The following is a 19226-nucleotide window of genomic DNA, read 5'->3' as shown; positions in this document are numbered from 1 at the left end:
AACATTATGGGCGAGGGCCTGCTGGTGACCTTCAAAATTATTATGGGTGAGGGCTTGCTGGTGACCCTCTAAAACCTTATGGGTGAGGGCCTGCAGGTGACCTTCAAAAACATTATGGTTGAGAGCCTGCTGGTGACCCTCAAAAACATTATGGTTGAGAGCCTGCTGGTGACCCTCAAAAACATTAGGGGAGAGTGCCTGCAGCTGATCTGACCTTTTAAAAATGAGGGGCGAGGGCCTGCTGCTGAGCCGACCTCTAAAACATTAGGGGCGAGGGCCTGCTGCTGATCTGACAATCTAAAACATTAGTGGTGAGTGCCTGCTGCTGTTCTGACCATCGAAAACTTTAGGAGCGAGGGCCTGCTGCTGAGCTGACCCTCTAAAACATTAGGGGTGAGTGCCTGCTGCTGATCTGACCATCTACAACATTAGGGGTTTGGGTCTGCTGCTGAGCTGACCATCTAAAACATTACGGGTGAGGGTCTACTGCTGAGCTGACCCTCTAAAACATTAGGGGCGAGTGCCTGCTGCTGATCTGACCATCTACAACATTAGGGGTTTGGGTCTGCTGCTGAGCTGACCATCTAAAACATTACGGGTGAGGGTCTACTGCTGAGCTGACCCTCTAAAACATTAGGGACGAGGGCCTGCTGCTGTTCTGACCATCCAAAACATTAGGGGCGAGTGTACTGCTGATTTGACCATCTAAAGCATTATGGGCGAGGGCCTGCTGCTGATCTGACCATCTAAAATATTAGTGGCGAGGGCCTGCTGCTGTTCTGATCATCCAAAACATTAGGAGCGAGGGCCTGCTGCTGAGCTGACCATCTAAACCATTAGGGGTGAGGGTCTGCTGCTGAGGTGACCATCTAAAACATTAGGGGTGAGGGTCTACTGCTGAGCTGACCCTCTAAAACATTAGGGGCGAGTGCCTGCTGCTGTTCTGACCATCCAAAACATTTGGGGCAAGTGTCTACTGCTGATTTGACCATCTAAAACATTAGGGGTGAGTGCCTGCTGCTGATCTGACCATATAAAACATTAGTGGCGAGTGCCTGCTGCTGTTCGGATCATCCAAAACATTAGAAGCGAGGGCCTGCTGCTGAGCTGACCCTCTAAAACATTAAGTGCGAGGGCCTGCTGCTGACCTGACCATCGAAAACATTAGGGGTGAGGGTCTGCTGCTGAGCTGACCATCTAAAACATTAGGGGTGGGAGTCTGCTGCTGAGATGACCCTTTAAAACATTAGGAGCGAGAGCCTGCTGCTGTTTTGACCATCCAAAACATTAGGGGCGAGTGTCTCCTGCTGATCTGACCATCTAAAACATTAGGGGTGAGGGTCTTCTGCTAAGCTGACCCTCTAAAACATTAGGGGCGAGGGCCTGCTGCCGTTCTGACTTTCCAAAACATTAGGGGATAGTGTCTACTGATGATATGACCATCTAAAACATTAGGGCCGAGAGCCTGCTGCTGATCTGACCATCTAAAACATTAGAAGTGAGGGTCTGCTGCTGAGCTGACCATCTAAATCATTAGGGGTGAGGGTCTGCTGCTGAGCTGACCCTCTAAAACATTAGGGGCGAGTGCCTGCTGCTGATCTGGCCATCTAAAACATAAGGGGCGAGGGCCTGCTGGTGACCCTCTAAAACATTAAGAAAAAGGGCCTGCTGGTGACCCTTAAAAACATAATGGGCGAGGGACTGCTGGTGACCCTCTAAAACATTATGGGCGAGGGCCTACTGTTAACCCTCAAAAACATTATTGGCGAGGGCCTGCTGGGGACCCTCTAAAACATTATGGGTGAGGGCCTGCTGCTAAGCTGACCCTCTAAAAAATTAGGAGTGAGGACAGCCTAATAAGCATGTTGATATGATGGAGGAGGAGGATGAGAAAAGTGAGATTGAACCATATACCCTTTTTAGTGGTGGAAGGGGTGCATGGGAATACAGTATATTCAATACACCATAAAAGCCACATTTAGACTGCCTTTATGTTCATCCGCTTTCCTCTGGTGGAGTAGAGAAGTCAGGGGCAATCCAGGCCTTGTTCATTTTTATAAGAGTCAACCGGTCAGCATTTTCAGTTGAAAGGCGGATGTGCTTATCAGTTATTATGCCCCCAGCAGCACTAAATACCCGCTCTGACAAAATGCTGGTGGTGGGGCAGGCCAGCACCTCCAAGGTATAGAGCGCCAGTTTGTGCCACGTTTCCAGCTTAGACACCCAATAGTTGTAAGGCTCAGAGGGATCACTGAGGACATTGACACGGTCTGCTACGTACTCCTACATCATCTTCTATTTTTTTTTCCTCCTTGTGACACTAGGCCGCGCATTAGGTTGAGGGTGCTGGCGGGGTGTCATAAAACTGTCCCAGGCCTTGGAGGGTGTTGCCCTGCCTCTTTTGGAACTGCTGTGTGTTCCCCTCGTCTTCCCTCCTCGGTTGGCCAAGGAACTACGTACTCTGCATCCAGCGTTGTCAGCTGGAAATTTTTGGAGCAATTATTCCACTAGGGCCTTTTGGTATTGCACCATTTTGCTCGTCCTCTCCACCACAGGAATGAGAGATGAGATATTCTCTTTGTAGCGGGGGTCGAGAAGGGTGAACAACCAGTAATCAGTGTTGGCCAAAATGCGTACAACGCGAGAGTCACGGGAAAGGCAGCCTAACATAAAGTCAGCCATGTGTCCCAGAGTCCCAACAGACAAGACTTCGCTGTCCTCATCAGGAGGATGACTCTCAATCTCCTCATCCTCTACCTCCTCTTCTACCCATCCACGCTGAACAGATGGAATAAAACTTCCATGGGTACTACCCTCTGTAGCGGAGGTAACCGTCTCCTGCTCCTCCTTTTCCTCATCATCCAACTTGCGCTGAAAAGACGAACTGTGTACTGTCTTCCCCCATTTCCACCTCTTCCACATGCAAAGCGTCCGCCTTATTTGTGAGCAGCGAGCATTTGAGTGTGCACAGAAGTGGGATGGTTACACTGATAATAGCGTTATTGCCGCTCACCATCTGTGTTAATTCCTCAAAGTTGCGTAAAAAACTCACAGAGGTTAGACATCAATGCCCACTCATCGCTTGTGAAGAGTGGAAGCTGACTAGAAAGGCGACGACCATGTTGCATCTGGTATTCCACTACTGCCCTCTGCTGTTCACAAAGCCTGGCCAACATGTGGAACGTGGAGTTCTACTGCGTGCTCATGTCGCACAACAGTCGGTGAGCTAGCAATTGTAAACGCTGCTGCAGTGTTGCCAGACCGGCAGAAGCTGTCGATGACTTGCGGAAATGAGCACACACGCTGCGCATCTTCACCAGTAGCTCAGGCAAATTGGGGTAGGTTTTAAGAAAGCGCTGAACCAGTAGATTGAACACGTGGGCTAGACATGGTATGTGTGTGAGCTTACTGAGCTCTAAAGCCACCACCAAGTCACGGCTATTATCAGACACAACCATGCCTGGTTCTAGGTTGAGTGGCGAGCCACAGCTCAGTCTGGTCCCTTATCCCCTGCCACAGCTTTGCGGCGGTGTGCTGTTTGTCACCTAAGCAGATCCGTTTAAGCAAATCAGCCTGTTGCCGCTTCCCCACTGCAGTGCTACACTGCTTCCAGCTACTGACTGATGTCTGAATGGTGCTGCAAGATGATAATTCAGAGGTGGAAGTGGAGGAGACAGAGAAGGAGATAGGGGGGTTGCAGCCACTAACGTAGGTGGTGGCAGAAACCCTGATGGAAGTAGGGCCCACAATCCTTGGCGTCGGTAGCACCTGTGCCATCCTAGTGTATGACTTGCTCCCGGCTTCCACAACGTTCACCCAGGGAATTGTACCAAAAGCACTTGTCCATGTGTCAGTCGTTAAGTGGACCTTCCCAATAACTGCGTTGGTCAGGGCACAGGTGATGTTACGGGACACATGCTGGTTTAAGGCTGGGACTGCACACCGTGAAAAATATTGGCGGCTGGGGACAGAGTACCGCGGGACAGCTGCCGCCATAAGGCTGTGGAAAGCCTTAGTGACCACAAGCCTAAATGGCAACATTTCCAGGGCCAGCAATTTAGAAAGTTGCACATTTAGTGCCATAGCTTGTGGATGAGTGGCTGGGTATTTGCTTTTTTTTGTTCAAAGGCCTGGGGTATAGACATCTGTATGCTGTGCTGGGAAACAGAAGTGGATGTGTTAGTTGATGGTGCTTGCGAAGGTCCATGTGCATAGCGGGAGGCATTCAGGTCTGCGTCTTGGACAGGGGATTGGCCAGCACGTAACACAGGGGAAGAGGAGGCAGTGGTGTGACCCGCAGACACTGGTTGTGAACCCAGGCATTCGGCCCACCTATTAGGATGCTTTAATGCCATGTGGCGGATCATGCTGGTGGTGGTGAGGTTGCTAGTGTTCATGAACCTGTTCATTTTGGTACGACACAGGTTGAAAATGACAATTCTTTTATCATACGCACTTTCCTCAAAACAGCGCCAGACTGCGGAAAACCTACCCCTTGGCAAGGGAGATTGCCACAAGGGGGTGCTCCGGGGAACAGTTTCAGGCCTGTTTGGTGTGGCCCGCCTTCTCCCTTTTGCCACCCCACTGCCTCTTCCAGTCTGTTGCGGTGCTGCGGATCCCTCCTCCTTTGTACTGCTGTCCTCGCTCGGCTTGCCACCTTCCCAGGTTTGGTCAGTGACGTCATCATCCAGCACCTCCTCTTCCACTTCCTCACTCTAGTCATCCTCCTGACTTGTTGACCTAACAACAACCTCAGTTATTGACAACTGTGTCTCATCCTCATCATGAACCTCTTGAGACACTAATTGCGGTTAACTTATTGACAACTTTGTCTCATCATCATCATCCACCTCGTGAAACACTAATTGCCGTTCCCCACCGTCATCTTCTTCTGACTGTGGATTCTCCAGAGTTTGGGAATCAGGGCACAAGATCTCCTCATGTCCCTCTTCAAGCAGGCTTGGTGAGAGGTCCAAATTAAGGAATGGTGATGTAAACAGCTCCTCGGAATATCCGAGTGTGGGATGACTTGTTTGCCAAGATTCTCCATGGTGGGTGGAAGGAGTATCAGGGTGAGCATTCTGTTGACCAGACTCTTGTCTACTGAGACTGGACTTTGTGGAAGACAGGGTGGTGCTTAACCGACTGGAAGCATTATCTGCTGCAATCCAACCGACCACCTGGTCGCACTAGTCTGACTTCAAAAATGGTGTCCTGCCCCACCCTGCAAACTGGGACATGAAGCTAGGTATCGTGGATGAGTGTGTTTCTTGTGCTCTGGCAGCAGGTACAGTTTCACTGCGCCCAGGGCCACAGCCTCTGCGTGCACCATCAGCAGCATGGCCACTTTCCCGTCCCTTACTGCTCGCCTTGCACATATTAAATGGTATATATGCTTGCAAGTATGTCACATGTACTGTAGCGCAGGTTTTGTAAGTGTATGCGCAAATAAAGTACACAGAATGTCACTGATATTTTTAGGATGCGCACACATTAAACAGGAGGTATAGCGCAAGTAATGTAGCTGTCATCACCGCCTAATAAAAAATTACACTGAATGAATGCCACTGATATTTAGGATGGGGAAACGTTATACAGGAGATGTAGCGCAGGTAATGTCGCTGCCAGCAGCAGCAAAAAAATTTGACTGAATGTCACTGATATTTCGGATACGCAAACTTTATAGAGGAGATGTAGTGCAGGTCATGTAACTGTCCGCAGCGGACACTGTCTACAGAAAAAGTATACTGGATATCACAGATATTTTTAGTCTGTGCACACTTTACACAGGAGATGTAGCGCAGATAATGTCGCTGTCACCAGCAGCAAAAAAATTTGACTGAATGTCACTGATATTTTGGATACGCAAACGTTAGGCAGGAGATGTAGTGCAGGTAATGTATAGAGATGGCCTTGCGGTTCACCCGGAGGTCATTTCGCAGCGAACTTTGCTCTTTCGCGGTTCGCCGAACGGTTGAACATATGGTGATGTCCACCGGCGCCATATTCTTTTAGATTGTGAAGAACTTTGACCCATGACACATCCATCAGGCAGTACAGGACAGCCAATTAAGACGTTTCAGCACATGGATACACCCCCTAACTTATAAATAAACCCGATCTCGCTGCCATTTTACATTCAGTCTTTTGCCAGTGTAGAGAGAGGTTGCTGTGTGGAGCAGGGACAGACTGTTAGAGACACCAAACGCTAGCTAATAGGGCCACAAAAGTCCTTTTAAGGACTAGTATAGGTGTGACATATAGAGTGGGGATATACTTATAATATACTTTTTAACATAGAAAGTATATCATAGTGCATTTGTATTGTGCAGCAGTTGTGTGCGTTTCTGCAGCTATACAGAGGGTAAACACTCTTGGAACAAATAATTTCAACTGGTGTTATATACCAGTTGCCCCCCCAAAAAAAATGATTGAGGCAGGGGTGTGATATACCTATAATATACTTTCTATATAGTGCATTTGGGTAGTGCAGCATTTGTTTGCACCTGTTTCCACTGGTGTGATATACCAGTTGCCACAAAGCCACACTCCCGGCGCTTCACGTCCTTCCTCTTCTCCTTCTCCTCCACCTTCCACCGTGCCGTCGTCGATTTCATCTGGTAAAAAAGGCAGGCTTCCATTGCCCAAATGTTTGAGCATTAAAATATGATGACGCCGGATAACCCTCTTGCCCAACGGCTGTCTGCCGTCTTGTCGGAACTGCTTGCTCGTCAACTGCTGCCATATATACTGGTGGACTCAGAGGCCCTTAGAAAACTTGTGGCCATTGGCACACCACAATGGAAGGTCCCCGGAAGGAAATATTTCTCCCAGAAGGGCATCCCGGAGCTATATGGCCACATTCAGCGGCAAGTGAATGTATCTCTGGCACACAGTGTCGGTGCCAAGATAAATCTGACCACAGACACGTGGTCTAGCAAACACGGGCAGGTAAGGTACACAAGTTTTACTGCCCACTGAAGGAATCTTGTGCCGTCAAGCACAGAGAAACAGTTGCGAGTACCAATCCAACAGCGCATGCAAGAAGAGAGTGGTTTGAAGATGTGTTGTTCACTTCGGATATGAGATCATTCTTGCAACCAACCCATCGACAGCCACCCTCAGGATCCAGTCTCAGGGAACACCTAGACCGACGGGTGTCCGACTACATCGGGTTAATGGCTGTTGTGGACGCTATGAGAAGCAAGGAACCCATGGACTACTGGGTGTGCAGGCTTGACCTGTGGCCAGAGCTGGCACAATTTGCCATGGAACTCTTGGTTTTCCCCTCGTCCAGTGTCCCGTCCGAAAGGACGTTCAGCGCAGCAGGGGGGATCGTGACCGAAAAGCGCACTCGCCTAGCTCACGAGAGTGTGGACTACCTCACATTTCTAAAAATGAATGAGGTCTGAGGAATTCAACACCTGTGACGATCATGTGTTTCAACTATTATCATTAGTTTTTTTTTTCAAGAGGGGGGATTTCGTTAGCCATGTTTTTTTTTTTCAGATAATTTTTATTAAAGGTTTTATAAAGAACATTTAATATCACATTAACATATCCCTTCTCCCATCCCCGCCCTCCCTTCCACCCTCTCCCACCTTCCCATCCCCCTTACAGTCCTGAAACCATTTAAAGTCCAGAAGTTATGTTCCATGGTAAGTCCCGCAACACTATACATCAGCTACACACCTCCTTAATGCATATCTCATACATTCACATTTCTCTGGCACGACTTTGTCCGGCGTCATAGAGTCACATTTCTCATGCCAGTCTTACGGTTAGCATCCATACCTCCCTTCCTCAGTGTCTAGTCTTGTTTACAATATTATTGATTTATCTCACTTTTATGTTCTCAAGTAATATTATAGTGTTTTATCCATAAGAACCATATTACATCGAACTTTTTAATAGAGCCCCTCTTCTGATAAACATATCTTTCCAACCTTATTAGAGTATGCACCCTATGTATTAGTTCTTGCAGCGTTGGTGGTTGTGTGTCAATCCAATGATAAGCAATACTTTTCCTCGCCTGATATAAAATGCACATAATGGTGATTTATTTTTTTGCCATACCTGTCAATACTTTGACACTTCCCAAAATACGCGTTAATGGTGTAGCTTCTATATTTGATTGAAATACATTTATCAATTCCACCACTTCTGTCCAATATCTCATAAGTCTGGGACAATTCCACATGAATTAGGTGAATTAAGTCTGCGTTATGCCTATTACATCTTGGGCAGTTATCATCAGTTTTGTATCCCATCTTTTTTAATAGTACTGGGGTTCTGTATGTATCAAGTATAACTGCGACACCCTTTGTGCTTCACTCACCGCTAGTATTTGAAAGTTTTGCAGTGCTCCATCCCATAATTCCTCAGTCAGGTCTCCAATATCATTTTTCATATAATCCCAATGGTTTATTTTTGTGTTGCATTTCCATGAGGGTTTTATAATGGAGATATATTACCCCATTTGTGCTTCCATGGGTTACGGTGAGATCTATAATACTGTGTTTTGGTTGCCAGAGTAATACTTTCTTGTTTTTCTTGAGTTTGTATAGGATGTCTAAGTTGTAGATATAAATAAATAAAAACTTGTGTGGTATATTAAATTCCTTTTGTATTTGTGCAAATTCTTTTAAGGTGTTATTAGAGAATAAATGGGCCATCCTATTGAGACCATAACGCTCCCACACCCTCGTTTCTGACACTTTGTCTATTTCTTTATACATACACTCACCTAAAGAATTATTAGGAACACCATACTAATACGGTGTTGGACCCCCTTTTGCCTTCAGAACTGCTCAGGTAGCCCGTGGCATTTAAACGATGGCCAATTGGCACTAAGGGGCCTAAAGTGTGCCCAGAAAACATCCCCCACACCATTACACCACCACCACCAGCCTGCACAGTGGTAACAAGGCATGATGGATACATGTTCTCATTCTGTTTATGCCAAATTCGGACTCTACCATTTGAATGTCTCAAGGACTCATCAGACCAGGCAACATTTTTCCAGTCTTCAATAGTCCAATTTTGGTGAGCTCGTGCAAATTGTAGCCTCTTTTTCCTATTTGTAGTGGAGATGAGTGGTACCCGGTGGGGTCTTCTGCTGTTGTAGCCCATCGGCCTCAAGGTTGTGCGTGTTGTGGCTTCACAAATGCTTTGCTGCATACCTCGGTTGTAACTAGTGGTTACTTCAGTCAACGTTGTTCTTCTATCAGCTTGAATCAGTCGGCCCATTCTCCTCTGACCTCTAGCAACCACAAGGCATTTTCGCCCACAGGACTGCCGCATACTGGATGGTTTTCCCTTTTCACACCATTCTTTGTAAACCCTAGAAATGGTTGTGCGTGAAAATCCCAGTAACTGAGCAGATTGTGAAATACTCAGACCGGCCCGTCTGGCACCAACAACCATGCCACGCTCAAAATTGCTTAAATCACCTTTCTTTCCCATTCTGACATTCAGTTTGGAGTTCAGGAGATTGTCTTGACCAGGACCACAACCCTACACCCAACCCGCATTAATGAGAAATAGAACAGGTGTTCCTAATAATTCTTTAGGTGAGTGTATAATTGGGCCATATCGGGGTATATACCGTATATACAGATATTTTGGCCATAGATCTGGCTTTCCACCAAATTTTGTGTATTACACCTAGTATCCGATATCGGTTACTTTTACTATGGAAAGTACCGTCTTCCAAGGCAGATATTAAGCATTGAAGTCACGAAGAAGGACCGAAATTGTTATATGGTCTGAAACACATTGACGAAACCGTCCTGTATTTGAAGATTTTAACCACAAGAATAAAGTTTTTCCTGCTATGACGTGGAGCTGGATTTTTCTTCTACATATTAAGCATTGTCTACCAATAAGATGTTTCACTATTTCCCCAGCCTCTGATGTGTTGTAATTGAGCTGCAATATAATATACCCAAGGGTCTGGTATGGCTAATCTTCCTTGTGTTTTAGGTCTCTGCAATGTAGATAGTTTTATGCGCGGGATACCTTTTTTCCATATTAGGTCTCTAAAGATCGCGTTAGCCCTATAGAAGAACCTAAGTGGAATCCATGTTGGTGCATTGTGAATGAGATATAACAGCTGAAGCATGAGAATAATTTTGATGAGATTGGCTCTGCCAATCAGAGTAAGAGGTAATTTGCTCCACGCCTGTATTTTACTTCTGAACCTATCAAGTAACGGTGTCAGATTTAATTCTTCAAATTCTCGCATATCAGCAGATATTCTCACCCCCAAATATTTAAACGATGTAGCAACTCTGAGATCCATTTCATCTACCGGGGTTGAATTTCCCTTGTTAGGCATTACGACAGATTTTGACCAATTTATAGTAAGTCCAGACAGCTTGCCAAAATTATTTATGACTTTAATAGTTTCTGGAAGAGATGTTTCACATTCCTCTAAAAATAAAAGCAAATCATCCGCATATAATGTGACCTTTTCAGGGAGATTTCCATATTGAAAACCTTTCACTGAGCACGCAGTTCTCAGAGCTTCTGCCAATGGTTCCACTGCCATCGCAAATAATAGCGGCGACAGTGGACTTCCCTGCCTTGTTCCCCTATAAGTTTGAAACAAATCTAAAAGATTGCCATTCACTCTCAACGTTGCCCTGGGGCATGCATACAATAATTGTACCCATCTTAGGCCTCTTTCACACTTGCGTTGTCCGGATCCGGCGTGTACTCCACTTGCCGGAATTACACGCCGGATCCGGAAAAACGCAAGTGTACTGAAAGCATTTGAAGACGGATCCGTCTTCAAAATGCTTTCAGTGTTACTATGGCACCCAGGACGCTATTAAAGTCCTGGTTGCCATAGTAGAAGTGGGGAGCGGGGGAGCAGTATACTTACCATCCGTGCGGCTCCCGGGGTGCTCCAGAGTGACGTCAGAGCGCCCCATGCGCATGGATGACGTGCCATGCGATCACGTCATCCATGCGCCTGGGGCGCCCTGACGTCACTCTGGAGCACCCCGGGAGCCGCACGGATGGTAAGTATGCTGCTCCCCCGCTCCCCGCTACACTTTACCATGGCTGCCAGGACTTTAGCGTCCCGGCAGCCATGGTAACCACTCTAAAAAAGCTAAACGTTGTATCCGGCAATGCGCCGAAACGACGTTTAGCCTAAGGCCGGATCCGGATCAATGCCTTCAATGGGCATTCATTCCGGATCCGGCCTTGCGGCAAGTCTTTAGTTTTTTTGGCCGGAGCAAAAAGCGCAGCATGCTGCTGTATTTTCTCCGGCCCAAAAAACTTTCCGTTCCGGAACTGAAGACATCCTGATGCATCCTGAACGGATTTCACTCCATTCAGAATGCATTAGGATAATCCTGATCAGGATTCTTCCGGCATAGAGCCCCGACGACGGAACTCTATGCCGGAAGACAATAACGCAGGTGTGAAAGAGCCCTTATAAACTCAGGGCCAAATCCCATTTTTACAGACCACAGGTAATTCCATTCCACACTATCGAATGCTTTGGCCGCATTGAGAGATGCGACCACCGCACTCGAGGTATGATCCTGGCTCGTCTGAATATTTAAATACAATCGTCTGATATTTACCGCTGTTGACATATTTGGCATGACGCCAGCTTGGTCAGTATGTATGAGAGACGTTATTACCATATTTAAACGGTTCGTCAACACTTTTGCTAATATCTTCACATCCACCGGAAGTAAAGATATGGGTCTATAGGAGTCTGCTTCCAAAACATCTTTACCTGGCTTTGGTAATAGGACAATTATGGCCTCATTTATAGATGGCGGTAATCTGCCTTATTCTTTAGCTTCCTTGCATACTTCCAATAACTGAGGTAAGAGTATGGAAGCATATGTTTTATATATTGCTGTTGCTATCCCATCTCTCCCTGGGGCTTTGTTAGTAGACATATCACTCAAGGCTATTTCCTTTTCATTTATCGTAATAGGGCCATCCAGCATGTTTCTTTGTTCCTCAGAGAGGGTGTTTATGTGCAATGGTTGAAGGAACCTCTGTAACTCCTCATCTGATGCACACATTGTTACAATCCTACAGGCTCACCTGAGTCAGAGGACAGCTGGCTGGAGGTGGGAGCCCAGTGGCAAGGACCGCAGGCAGGTTGTAGTTGCAGGAAGTCAGGCAGAGGCGTAATCGGTTGGCAGGAGGTGGGTTAGGGCAGGCGGCAGTGAGCGTGGTCAGACAATCCGGATCGGGAACGGTGGTAGCAGTTCAGTTGGTAGGGACAAGCAGAAGAGTAGTCGGGGACAATTCCGAAGTCGGCAGCAGTCGAGTTGGTAGCAGTAGCAACAAAGGAACAGCGGTAGATGCAGCAGGATCAAGTCCAGAAGAACAATAACCAGCGGCGATCTGGTGCAAGAGGCTGGGCTTATAAAGAAGAAGTAGCAGGTGCAAGGAATCACAGAGATTAACAAGGCAAGGCTGGAACAAGGTAGATCAAAGAGTTCAGTAGAAGGAAAAGTCCAGAAGGGTTGGTAGTCTAGTGGCTAGAGCTGGGACATGGCCGGTCATGGGTTCGAATCCTGACACACATTTTAGCTTCATATAGAGTAAAATGAGTGCATGATTTTAAGTATGTGCTCTGGTGATGTATGAATGTCCCCCTCCTTGTTTTAAGGGCAGCTATATATGTTGTTGTTGTTGGGCTTTGGAGATCATTGCTAACAATTGGCCTGCTGTTTCCCCTTCTTTGTAGTATCGTTAGCCATGATTTTAATCCATTTTTTTTTAGTTCTTTTAAACATATGGATTTGACCTGTATTTGTACTGGCCTTCAGTAAAATTGATAGCTATTGACCGTCTAATATACCTCCGGCCACATAATCGCTTGATCTTTTATGTACGGAGAATGCATAATTTTTGGGGCCTGTAATCTAACTGGCCAACAGTAAAATTTTTATATGGTGACCGCCTAATGTACCTCCAGTGACATAATCAATAGTTTTTTCTGTACGGTGAATGCATAATTTTTGGGGCCTGTAGTCCACTGGCCTGCTGTAAAATTGATATCCAATGATGTGTAAGCTACCTCCAGCCACATAGTTGCTTGTTCTTTTCTGTACGGTGAATTAATAATTGTGGGGGCCTCGGAGGAATTCAACACCAGTGACGACCACGTGTTATCGAATTTCAACTATTATCATGAGGTTTTTTTTCAAGAGGGGGGATTTCGTTAGCCATGTTTTTAATCCAATTTTATATTTTTTGTTCTTTTAAACATATGTATTTGACCTGTATTTGTACTGGCCTGCAGTAAAATTTATATCCATTGACCGTGTAATATATCTCCGGCCACATAATCACTTGATCTTTTCTGTCCGGTGAATGCCTAATGTTTGGGGCCTGTAGTCCAGTGGCCTACAGTAAATGTATTATCCATTGACCGCATAATGTACCTCGAGCCACATAATCTAAATTTCTTTTATGTCAGTGACCTAAAATATAACTTTTCTAGGCTCCAACAGGGCACATTTTAGAGAATTTCCCTTTAAGACGCATAAAAATGTCCCCTGATTAAGATACATATTTTTTGTTGGAATTTTTATCATTAATCCCCCTCTAGTATGTCACTGACCATGTTGTGGGACTATTTGTGCACTTCTCCTAAGTATTTGGTGGCTGCAAATATGAGCTGAAGGTTTTTCAGGTTCGCCTGCCATTAAAGTGAATGGGACTCACCGCAAACTTGCGGTTCGCGAACATTTGATCGTGTTCGCGAACTGTCCCGGCCAATGTTCGTCCATCACTAGTAATGTAACTGTCCGCAGCAGACACTGTCTATGGAAAAAGTACATTGGATGTCACAGATATTTTTAAGCTGCGCACACGTTAGACAGGAGATGTAGTGCAGATAATGTCGCTGTCTGCAGCTGCCAAACAATTGCAAGCTATTTAGAGCAGGTTGATACAACTATAGTCCTTATAGGACTTTTCGGTATCTAACAACTCTGTCACAGGGGCTTTACTTGTATAAGCGTTTAATAGAACAGGTTCTGTAGACATCTATGTGGAATCAGCTGACGACAGTGTAAAAGGAGTGTGCTTCTTCTTGGCGCTAACATCGACCTGTACGGCTGACTTCATACTTGAGTTATTTGGTCACCAGTGTGAAAACGGCAGGATTTTTGGTTTTAGTTTAAATATAAAAAGTCACTTGTGAAATTAAAAATATCATCATCAAAAATTGTTAAAAATATGTTAAACATAAAGAAGAGATTTAAATAGCAGGTTGTTTTCTGATAACACATTCCCTTTAAGAAGACCCCAACATTATGATACATATGAGCTATGTTACAAAATTTGCCGTGAGGTCTAGAAGCTTCAAGTTGTGTATGTCACTGTAAGATGCCCTTAGCAGGGACAGCCGTCTTTGTGTTGATGTCTATCACTTCTGAAAAACGTGTAGCAACTTCAAAAACCAAAAACATCCGTGCCTCCCGACAGCTGGGCTTGGAAAAGCTGATTGTCCCAAAAATAGCTTCCCTATTACTTAAGGCAAGTATCGATAAATAAAGTATTGTGGCTCTCATAGTCCATCATGTCTGGTTACTGCAACTCTCCAGCTGTTCACAGGACCCGACCAAGCTTTTCTCTGGAAATCTTGCTAAACATGGGCCGGATCTTGTTAGCAGGAAGCAGAACGTTTTTCTAGATAAAGTCAACCCTGCAAAAGAAAAGGAGGAAGTTGTTCTAAATGCATTATAGAAGCAGATTTTATGAGCGACACATGGAAGGGATCCCAAAGGAGGCACAGAACCACCACCGTCTCGATGACAGCTTTTTAATTCTTTTTCATGTACCCCGGGCTGCTGCTACATATCCAGAAGCATAGAGGGAGAGTCTGAAACGTAATATCATATTTTATAGCTTTTGTCCATCATTACTCCTAGAGAACTGCTATAGAAAACTAGTCAGAGACGTGAGTATTTTATGTAAGTTACTAATTTACTGAAATGATAGTTGGTTAACGGTCGGCTAATTGAACACAGTCAACTACTGGCTGATTGGGGCATTCTTCTACGGGATTACCTACAGTATTAAGATAAATATTTGCCCTCATGATCTTGACTTTATCTGTGCCTTTATGTGTTCCACCAGAAACCTTACTTACATGTGTCTGAATGGATGTGAGCAGCTTGTCTTATAAGGTTCTTCAACTTTTAGAAAGTTCAGGTTCTTGTAGATTATAATGGTGCCTACAGGGTGGAGTTTGACTGCTACGGGAAGAAATGAAAGCAATTGTTTAAGGGTTTAATGAGATTGTGAGAACAATGTGAATCACAGCTTGAGATTGACAGATACTAATGAACATGGGGTAGACAATGATTCTTTGCTGCCACCAACCTCCTTTCTCAACATTAGTCAAAAAACTAACTAAAAATATTGTCTTTATCTGTACCATATACTTCATACAAGTTTATGGGTTTTCTTAGGAAGGCTTCTGACAGAAATGAGATCACCAGTTCTAAGAGTTGGTTACTATCAACCCCTTAAGGACACAATAAAATTTGGCCTTTAGGACGCAGATTCTTTTTTGCTCTGTCATAACTTCTGTATTTTTCATGTAGCTACATGAGGGGTTCATTTTTGTATTTCAAGATGTATTTTGGGACACATATAACCACATTTTGATTACCGTATATACATTTTTCATGAACTGCAAAAAAAATCACTTCCACAATATTTTTTTCTTCCTACTATGCGTTAACATTTTTGTAATTATTCTAATGTTCTGGAATACATACGCAGTTTCAAAGCATAGTAGTCTGTGATATGGCATGGACTTGACCCTTTTATGTTTATTAGGTCTTTTATTATAGCCAGTTTTCAGGACTAGAAAAGTTGCATGTTTTGTCACCATTTTTTTGCCGGTTTGTGACAAAATTTGTGACTTTTTATCTTTCTCCAACACCCTCACCAAAAGGTGTTAGTGGGTGGAGGTGGGTCACGGACAGAAGCTCTGTGGATCGACTCATTTAGTAACATATGCACCAGAAAACCGCATTGGGTCAAGTTTTTCTTTTATGCTGACCTATGCTATGAAGTGGCAGATGTAAATCACATCCAGCCCTCCCTCTCCTCCGACCCATGTAATCACAGTGTCGTAAAGTGTTGACACCAAGTATAACTTCCAGTTTACAACACTATGAGCAGATTTATCAAAACTGGTGTAATGCAAAACTGACTTAGTAGCCCATAGCAGCTAATCAGATTCCACCTTTCATTATCTAAAGGAGCTCTGAAAAATGAAAGGTGGAATCTTATTGGTTGATATGGGCAACTAAGCCATTTTTCCTTTACACCAGTTTTGAATGATCTCTCCCTATATATTTAGGACACAGGATGGGAAGTGGTTAATATCCCTGTTTATTGTATATGGCTCTGTGCTGTTACATGCTTAGGCAGAAGAGTTTTACTAAGTGAGTAGATAGGTATCTTCATAAATTAGGATCTCAACTATATAGTATTAGGCTACTTTCAAACTAGCGGCACGGACCTCCGGCAGGCTGTTCCGTCGGGTGAAAAAAAAAAACTACGACATATCCAACATTTATTCCGGCAGCCTCTCTCCATGCGCTGCCGTGCCTCACCGGAATTCCACCCCCAGTAAAGTCAATGTGGACAGAGCAGCAGTCCGGAGACACACGATCACTAGCAGAGGACGGATCCGACAGGCTGTTCACCCAACGGAACAGCCTGCCGGAGGTCCGTGCCGCTAGTGTGAAAGTAGCCTTATTTGATCATTAGGTATTTTTTTTTGTAATAATCAGAGTATATATATATATATATATATATATATATGTCCTGGTTTGTTTTAAAGGGGTTGTCCGAGATAATAAAAAATCTCGGATAGGCACTAAAAGGTCTTGAAATAAATTTAACAATTTTTTTACCTTTTTGTCCAGTGCCGTCGCATGTGATTGATGCGGCCAAACACTGTCCTCGGCAGTAGACCGATGAGGACAGTGATTAGCTGCTGTGGTCACATGCCACACAGCTTCCTGTGCTGAGTAGGTTTACAATACATTCTGGGTATCGACTCTCTTATTTTTTCTTCTACACTACGTGCAGAATTATTAGGCAAATGAGTATTTTGACCACATCATCCTCTTTATGCATGTTGTCTTACTCCAAGCTGTATAGGCTCGAAAGCCTACTACCAATTAAGCATATTAGGTGATGTGCATCTCTGTAATGAGAAGGGGTGTGGTCTAATGACATCAACACCCTATATCAGGTGTGCATAATTATTAGGCAACTTCCTTTCCTTTGGCAAAATGGGTCAAAAGAAGGATTTGACAGGCTCAGAAAAGTAAAAAATAGTGAGATATCTTGCAGAGGGATGCAGCACTCTTAAAATTGCAAAGCTTCTGAAGCGTGATCATCGAACAATCAAGCGTTTCATTCAAAATAGTCAACAGGGTCGCAAGAAGCGTGTGGAAAAACCAAGGCGCAAAATAACTGCCCATGAACTGAGAAAAGTCAAGCGTGCAGCTGCCAAGATGCCACTTGCCACCAGTTTGGCCATATTTCAGAGCTGCAACATCACTGGAGTGCCCAAAAGCACAAGGTGTGCAATACTCAGAGACATGGCCAAGGTAAGAAAGGCTGAAAGACGACCACCACTGAACAAGACACACAAGCTGAAACGTCAAGACTGGGCCAAGAAATATCTCAAGACTGATTTTTCTAAGGTTTTATGGACTGATGAAATGAGAGTGAGTCTTGATGGGCCAGATGGCTGGATTGGTAAAGGGCAGAGAGCTCCAGTCCGACTCAGACGCCAGCAAGGTGGAGGTGGAGTACTGGTTTGGGCTGGTATCATCAAAGATGAGCTTGTGGGGCCTTTTTGGGTTGAGGATGGAGTCAAGCTCAACTCCCAGTCCTACTGCCAGTTTCTGGAAGACACCTTCTTCAAGCAGTGGTACAGGAAGAAGTCTGCAAGGTAAGAAAAACATGATTTTCATGCAGGACAATGCTCCATCACACGCGTCCAAGTACTCCACAACGTGGCTGGCAAGAAAGGGTATAAAAGAAGAAAATCTAATGACATGGCCTCCTTGTTCACCTGATCTGAACCCCATTGAGAACCTGTGGTCCATCATCAAATGTGAGATTTACAAGGAGGGAAAACAGTACACCTCTCTGAACAGTGTCTGGGAGGCTGTGGTTGCTGCTGCACGCAATGTTAATGGTGAACAGATCAAAACACTGACAGAATCCATGGATGGCAGGCTTTTGAGTGTCCTTGCAAAGAAAGGTGGCTATATTGGTCACGGATTTGTTTTTGTTTTGTTTTTGAATGTCAGAAATGTATATTTGTGAATGTTGAGATGTTATATTGGTTTCACTGGTAAAAATAAATAATTGAAATGGGTATATATTTGTTTTTTGTTAAGTTGCCTAATAATTATGTACAGTAATAGTCACCTGCACACACAGATATCCCACTAAAATAGCTAAAACTAAAAACAAACTAAAAACTACTTCCAAAAATATTCAGCTTTGATATTAATGAGTTTTTTGGGTTCATTGAGAACATGGTTTTGTTCAATAATAAAATTAATGCTCAAAAATACAACTTGCCTAATAATTCTGCACTCCCTGTATATGGAGAATTTATGGTGGGTGGTGACTGCAGGAAGTCAGTTCCTTCTTTAAAATTTTCTGAATTTGTTTTCTGTATGACTCTCAAATGGGCCAAAAGTGCATCATGAAAGTGTCACCAACAGGAGGAAGAAACTCCACAGTTTCACCACACTCATGACTAAACTATCAATGCTCCATGTAGAATGCAATACCAATGCTATAAGGCAGTGGTGGCGAACCTATGGCACGGGTGCCAGAGGCGGCACTCAGAGACCTTTCTGTGGGCACCCACACCTTGGGAAAAGTCTATGGTGTACCAATATGCCTTAGACTTTTCCTGCCATTCATCAGCGCCGGGTTCACTATGAATGGCCCCGGCAGTGCACTGAATGTAGGCAGGCTATTACAGCTACATGATAAAGTACATGGAAGATACACTATATTGGACTGTAGTATTAAGGGTAAATTGCCGTGTTGGCACTTTGCGATAAATAAGTGGGTCTTGGGTTACAGTTTGGGCACTCAGCCTGTAAAAGGTTCGCCATCACTGCTATAAGGCATGAAATTGGAAACAGAATGAGGTTTCTTTACACGGGCCAATG

At 44.6% G+C, this 19226-nt stretch overlaps 1 protein-coding gene across 5 annotated transcripts in view; it reads left to right on the top strand.

Annotated features, from left to right (window-relative positions):
- The first annotated feature begins 14744 nt into the window (after positions 1 to 14744).
- Positions 14745 to 19226, top strand: part of LOC122927210 (cytokine receptor common subunit beta-like) — a 73255-nt gene continuing 68773 nt past the window's right edge. For 3 of the 5 annotated variants that reach the window (XM_044278849.1, XM_044278848.1, XM_044278845.1), the window contains exon 1: positions 14745 to 14953. The gene's annotated coding sequence lies outside the window, so the exon portion shown is untranslated. Of the gene's footprint in view, positions 14967 to 19226 lie in introns of all 5 variants that reach the window. The other 2 variants (XM_044278846.1, XM_044278847.1) reach the window with 2 other exon arrangements.

Source organism: Bufo gargarizans, chromosome 2, assembly GCF_014858855.1.
Source record: "Bufo gargarizans isolate SCDJY-AF-19 chromosome 2, ASM1485885v1, whole genome shotgun sequence".
Taxonomy (NCBI): domain Eukaryota; kingdom Metazoa; phylum Chordata; class Amphibia; order Anura; family Bufonidae; genus Bufo; species Bufo gargarizans.
Note: the sequence above shows the minus strand (reverse complement) of the source record. Positions and strands in the feature narration are given on the sequence as shown.